This window comes from Cataglyphis hispanica, chromosome 1 (assembly GCF_021464435.1).
Source record: "Cataglyphis hispanica isolate Lineage 1 chromosome 1, ULB_Chis1_1.0, whole genome shotgun sequence".
Classification (NCBI taxonomy): domain Eukaryota; kingdom Metazoa; phylum Arthropoda; class Insecta; order Hymenoptera; family Formicidae; genus Cataglyphis; species Cataglyphis hispanica.
Window position 1 is genome coordinate 16,632,376 of NC_065954.1, and position 7,172 is coordinate 16,639,547.

A 7,172-nucleotide genomic window follows, 5' to 3' on the forward strand; every position below is an offset into this window, starting at 1 on the left:
TTATTATGCGATGCAACATTTGCAGATTTTCGCCGAAACGCTTTCTCTAAATTTGCAAAATTTATGACCGTGTCAATGAAAAATTCGACCGAATGCATAAAGACCGAAATTCAGAGTCCGCTGACATGGAGGGGGACCTTTTGGCGGGCCCTTCGTCGCGCTATTCCGAAAGCAGACTGCAACGCGCAAATGGCGTCCCTCCTCTAGGACAAACAACTGACAGCTGACCCACGCTGGGTTGACCCATACTTATGGTTCGTCTGCTAACACCATCCCGGCACACATTTTTCCGGCACGCAAGTTTTTAACCGTGGACCAATCTCGCCGACTCGCCTCCCTGGGGATTACAACGGATTTTGGCTGATCTAATAAGGGCTCGTTATGCCCAAGAAGTATGATATCGATATTTGAAGTTTCTCTAGCTAGAAAAATTAAAGGCCATTAATTATGTCACTTATCTTTTAATAATCTAGAATATAATCTCACTTTGGATAAGTGAGTATTCGCAATCTATTGTGCTAGAGGATTTGGAAGAAAGTTGTAAGAGATATCCTAATGTTTTTCTTTTTCTAATCTTTTCTATGACTCTTAAATGATTTTTCAAATTTTTCTATGTTTTTGCATCTGATAAGAAGAAATTTATTTAGATTACAAAAAATTTTTCCACTTGTCACAACCTTCCAATTTTAATTACACAATACACAAAAACATTTGTAATATATGAAACAGAAGATAAAAATTTTGACGAATTATGAGAGAGGGAACAATTAAAAGAGAAAAGAAGGAGAAGGAGGAAGAGTGAATGCTTAATCTTGAGCCACCTAACAAGTGACAATTTTGGTGTCATTCGATGGCTTATGAGCCGCGCTACGAAATAGTTTTTTTCATCTCTGTCCTTTTTTCCTTTTCACCCCTCTTCCTTCACCTCTCTATGCCATACCCGCCATCCTGATCGGGAGCCTGTGTGCGGATTGAAGGGCACTCGATATTCAGTGGCCGAATTCACTCCACCATTCTACCCACAATTCCGCGCGTTCCCGTTTCTTTCGACCCCCTCGCCTTTCCCAGCCCTCGCCCTTTCTTCCCTTTTTCCCCCAGCTTTTTATGTGTGGAAAAGGACGGGAAAGGAGTCCTTTCCTCTTCTCTCCTCTCGATTCTTATGCGCTTTTCGTGCACGCGCGTGGCGCGACTCACCTCCTACATAATAAACACACACGTGGATAGTTAGCGGGCTGTCCGAGTGTGGACAAAGGGAGCCCTGTGAGGAAATCGGCGAGTGGAGGAAAAAAGAAAAACGGAAAAAAAAAGAATGAGAGCCGTCGATAGTCGTGTGGCGTATCGAATGCAACAGGTTTATAAAAAATTCCGTACAAAATGAATCGTGTATTATAGGTACAATATATGATAAAAAAGAGATTAAATTAATATTTCTGCAAAGCTTTCAAATTAATACTCCTAATTACAACATTAAAGCACTTTATCTGTTTACAACAAGCTGTTCGGTAATCTTTCTTTTCATCTTTTTAACAGAATTGTATCATAGTGTACAGACGCGAGCACGGTGCTAATCGCACCGAAGGATCGTTTTTCCAGACCCTGATGGAACCGATTTCCCGCGTTTCCTTGTCCATTTATTTCTCTTTCTATCTTCACCACTCTTCTCTCTCTTTCTCTCTGACTCATTCTCTCTGATTTTCTTTGAAAGTTGACCAAATCGATTTTCGGCGTAACGGACGGTTGTGATATCGGTGTATTTGTAATAATGATGTGTTTAAATGGCATATATTCCGAAAATATAGTACGTAAGTAATGATATTAACTTGTTCGAAAATTTTTCTTTTTTTTTATGAAATATATATAAAATATTTATATCTAAAATAAAAAAAGATAAATAACTAGGAAAAATTTCCGAACAAATCCATGCAAGGTAATACTATTCAGATATCGTACGATAAAGACTATTACAACAAGATCAGTATTAATTTTGTAAAGCATTATTAGATAAGGAAAACATAAAAACTCATTATACAAATTAAGTTTTTCTATACGATTATAATTGAGTTTTTATACGTATCATTTTTTTTTTCATCTAGTAATCATTTTATTCTTCAAAGTTAATTATCCGTGAAGGTGAAAGAGACCATTAGCATAGTATTTTGTTTAGGGATTATTCTTTGTAGTCATAAATTTTTTTTAACGAGAAAACATATAACACAGGGATTAGGAAGAGAAAGTAGGTAGGTAAGAACGATGCAGCGGTATTGTGCCTCATGCTTTGTAATTAGAGCAGTGCTACGCAAGGACACCGATAAAGCCGACGAATTTGAATATCGCAAATATGTGTTCGTTTCTTGCGTACATATTTCTAATTTCATACGAATTTCGCATCTCCACACGTGAAATCGGTCACGAGCGGGAATCGCGCTCCCGTAAAACTTGATAAATAAGAAGCCGGGGGTCATGCTGACGCGTGAGGGGTCAACCATTGAACAATATCGGGTGGACGGACCTTTTCACCCCCGGGGTTAATATGCGGACGACTAAACATTGTCGATCGGACAATGTGAGATTTATAGATCAGTGCTATTGTCAATTCCGATCCCGATAGAAATTGTTTTGGATTTTTTTTGAAAAACGATCGGACAGAAGCCGTTGCAAAATCGCACGACGATTGTGAGCCAAACGATGAGAATCTGGGAGAGATCGTAATTTCGCAAAATTTCGAAAAAGATATAAAAGTACAAGATATCATGGAAAATCGATTTTGGATAATCGAACAAAAACTTATGAATAGTATAAAAAATTTATTTTATTAAGACATTTAATTGGATGTTGAAATATTATATATATTAAACTTATTAATTGATATTTATAGTTATTTTCTACCCTTTTTCTCTTCTGTGGCTTTATACATTTTTATATGGCTTTATGTTTTTTACCCTTTATTTTTAATAAGTTTTAATTATTTAAACACGTTTTTAGTATAAAATAAATTTAGTATAAAATAAATTTTGCACGTTCGATAACACGCATAATCGGCTGAAGTAGCAATACCACACGAGATGTCTCAAAGTTTCGAATCTTTCGTATATTCTACGAAATTAGATTCAGTTTCATGAAACATATAAGTAATCATTCTCAATTATGAGTCTCTTTTGTATCGGTTTTCGGGGGACTACTGATTTCTTCAACAGAATATGGGAGACATTGCTCTTTCTTTTTCTTTCTCTTTCTCTGTCTCTCTCTTTCTACGAATCCCCGTGGAGAAGAAAAGCGACGGGTCACGGGGGAAACGGGTCACAAGGGTGATGACTATAGCGCACGCGTCAGTTCTGACCACTTTTTCAACGTCGTGATCCTGGAGGAATTTTTTTTTTTTCGTCTCTCTACCATCTCCTCTACCTCAGCTCGCTCTTCCACCGTCTGCCGGGCCTCATCGCCAATACACGATAGACTAACGAGAGGGAAAGAAAGAGAAGGAAGAAAAGAGATTTCCGTTTTTCCGCCTCAGCTGTACGCCGCCTGATTCTATTTATAGAGTAGCACGCGGGTTCTCGTATACGGCGGGCATCATTCAGGGGAGCGAGGACGGAACCGCGAGTGGTAAATTTTTCCTGGCGGGAAAAACAGGGGAAGAGATCTCGTGACGAGGCGCGGCACGCGTTCACCACGCGCCATACGTAAGTATACTCACATGTTTAAGAAGGAACTTGAGAAAAAGATTGAATATCATGTTTTTAGAATTGTTCATAAGCAATAGAATTCTTTATTATTAATGCAATTTATCTGTTATCTGTGTTTATTTATTTATTTATTTATTGTTTCTTATAAATTCAGTTTTTATTGTATCGAGATTTGTTTATAAATAGAAAGTAATTTATTTTACAATGACATATATGTTAAATTCAAATTCAAATAAGAATTTAGTTATAAATAAATTTACAATCGAAACATTGTAGTTTCAAAAATGATCAATTTTTCTCTTTTAAAAAACTTGAAATTTTTCTATTGATATAATTATTCAGTACTAATGACACACATAAAAAAAAGACACTTTTAAAAATTTTTCAAAAAGTAGTTAAAAGATGATCGCGTGTTAAAGTAGATACAGTTGAATAAACATTTTTTAAAAACTTATTTAGTCATAGGACAATGTTAACAAATGACGCATGGAGTAATATCAGTTATTTCATTTATTATTTAATAATTAACATTACGAATCAATTCCAGAGAGATATCTTTCAAAATGTAATTTATATTTTTTGTAGCCAGCAGATTTTTGCAGATCACCGTATACAACGCACAAAATGTCATTTAAATAGAAGGGCCCGACAAAGGGCTCGACTCTTTATGCACATTAAGAATGAGTTTTAATGCACTGCATCCGGGTTCTGAAAAATGTGAGTCTGTGAACGGGAAAAACGTGCACAAAAAGTGGAAACACCCGCCGCGAATCAAAATCCTCGTCGCCCGGGACGAATGATCGATCTACAAAGTCATTGCTGAATCATCTACTCGTGTTGCTGAAGAATCATCGGTACTACCATATGGGCGACGTTGAAACGATCCGAGGTGATTATAGATGACTTCCTTTTTAGCGGAAAAAAAATATAAGTTTGGAAAGAGTTCCTTCGTCACAATTATCGAATTTTTGATATCTTTGCACAATCAATCTGGTATTTTTGTTTTTTAATAAAAACGATTTATGTATTCTTTCTCTCTCATTTTTCTCTCGCTACACACAAGTCATTACTCAATGTGTTTTTTTTAGAAAATCTTCATAAATATTTTAAGTTAAGAAAAAATATTTTTCTAACTTTTATTATGTATTTTTTTATAGCAAAAAAAAAAAAACTTAAATTGTGCATTATTTTCAATCTATCTCAATGTTACGCATATATATATATATATATATATATATATATATATATATATATATGTAAATATATAATTAACAAATATATTTTAATTTATTGTTTAATTTCTATTGCAAATTTCAAACTAACTGAAAGTCATTGGCTGGATTTCCTTCGACGTATATTATATCTTATTGTAATTTTTTCCATCTTTTACGTGATAACATTTTGTATTATAGTGGTAGATTACTTTAACAAGGATCAATTAGATGTTGGTGAAACTCTGTTGGAATGATGTATTACACACGTGATGGGATTTAAAAAAATGACAAAAGGATAACTTCAAACACCGACCCCTTTTCGAGTGATGCAACCTGTTGAACGAAGGGAGGATTTAATTTTTTTTACGCGCCCGATTGAGCTCGTATTACCAGCCACTCATACAATAGGTATCAAGCTGTCGAGTGAAGGGGAGTTTTTTTCTCGCGTTGCTCCCATTAGATACGGCCTTGTTCATGGGGGAAGAGTGTCAAGTGCCGTTTTTTTCTCATCGGCTTTTTATAATCAAAAAAAACTCCCCGCATCAAAACGCGAGGCACAAGTGCAGTTACCTGAATGAAAGGGAAAACGATAGTATAACATAATCCTTATTGTCCCATCGTTTATACAGCTTGTTAATCCTATTTTCTTATGCACTTGCTAATACTTTCTAATACACTCCTGATTTTGTTTATATCAAAAAAATTATTTTATTAAGATAATTAATTTTGTGAAAAAAATTATGTACAAACTGTTTACAACTAGATATATATATATATATATATATATATATATATATATATATACTTTTTACAAAATTAATTATCTTAATAAAATAATTTTTTATATAAGATATATATATATATATATATATATATATATATATATATATATATATATATATATATATATATATCTTGTCATGATTAGATTTTCCTCTTTTCTTTCTTTCTCTTTCTCATGCAATAAAATTATTTTCTTATTTTACTATGTTTTATTGGTAACAGAAAGTATTTTTCTCATTTTATTCTAGCAAAATTCATAATATATATATATATATATATGAATTTTGCTAGAATAAAATGAGAAAAATACTTTCTGTTACCAATAAAACATAGTAAAATAAGAAAATAATTTTTATTGCATGAGAAAGAGAAAGAAAGAGAAAGAGGGGAAAATCTAGTCATGAAAGAGAAAATTTTCCTCGTATACAATTTTCAAGAATGTACTCTGCATGAAATTTTCCACGTATTCTCATCCGTTCGCCAAAAAAATTTACTTTTTTACTTACAAAATATATTTTTTATTGAAAAAGTGATCGGTGAACTTCACAAGATTTTTTTCCCACACATTCTTTTCAAATTTACCTTCTTTTTACTAACATCAGTTTAACATTATGTTTATTGCTACACTTTCCGCAATTTTTTCCTAAAAACTAAGAATTTTAGGGCGTTTAAAAAACTCTGGGCGCGCACTAGTCTAGATCCTAAACATTTTCCTCCGGCAAAAAAAAAAAACACGAAAGAAAGGGTTCTCTACAAACTCAGGTATTCAGACACTAATCCGCTTCTTCATCTCACCCTTTTCTGCAATCGTTCGTCAAAGCGTTTTTTGATATTTCTTACTACTTTCACATTTAACTGCTTCACATGAATGCTCCAAAACTTTTACGAAATCCGATTATCCAACGATTAAATTTTTCGATTTTTATATTTGACAGTTCACATATTGAATAATTTTGATGCACATAAGTACCAACATATAATCAAATAAACAAACACTATTACTACAATTATTATCTTAAAATTATTTTGGTGAAACTTTATTTTTAAGAAAACAACTCTACGCAATAAATTTGATTTGATATATGTTATGAATGTTATGACCTCGAATAACGTTTGCCATTTTGATTGTTTCTACATTTTTAATTAAAAATTATCAACAAAATAGAGATAAAATAAGAAGTATTTCTTTTGTATATAACATAATAACATTGATTAAATTGAGACAAGATAAACTATTTTTTTTTTTTTTAATTAAAGAAAATTGAAATAAATGTTTCAAATCATTTCTTCTATCTCACGTAATACACGATTGAGTTGGAACATCTTTTTCTTTTTAATGTTTATTTTTATATATAAAGATAATTATATTCTATTTTACGCGATCTATTTATTTAAGAAAATAATTTTTTTGAAAACTTTTTAAAAATAATCTATCGCTTTCTATCAAAATTGCCTTAATTCTATTAAAATTATCTTCAATACTCTGAAAGAA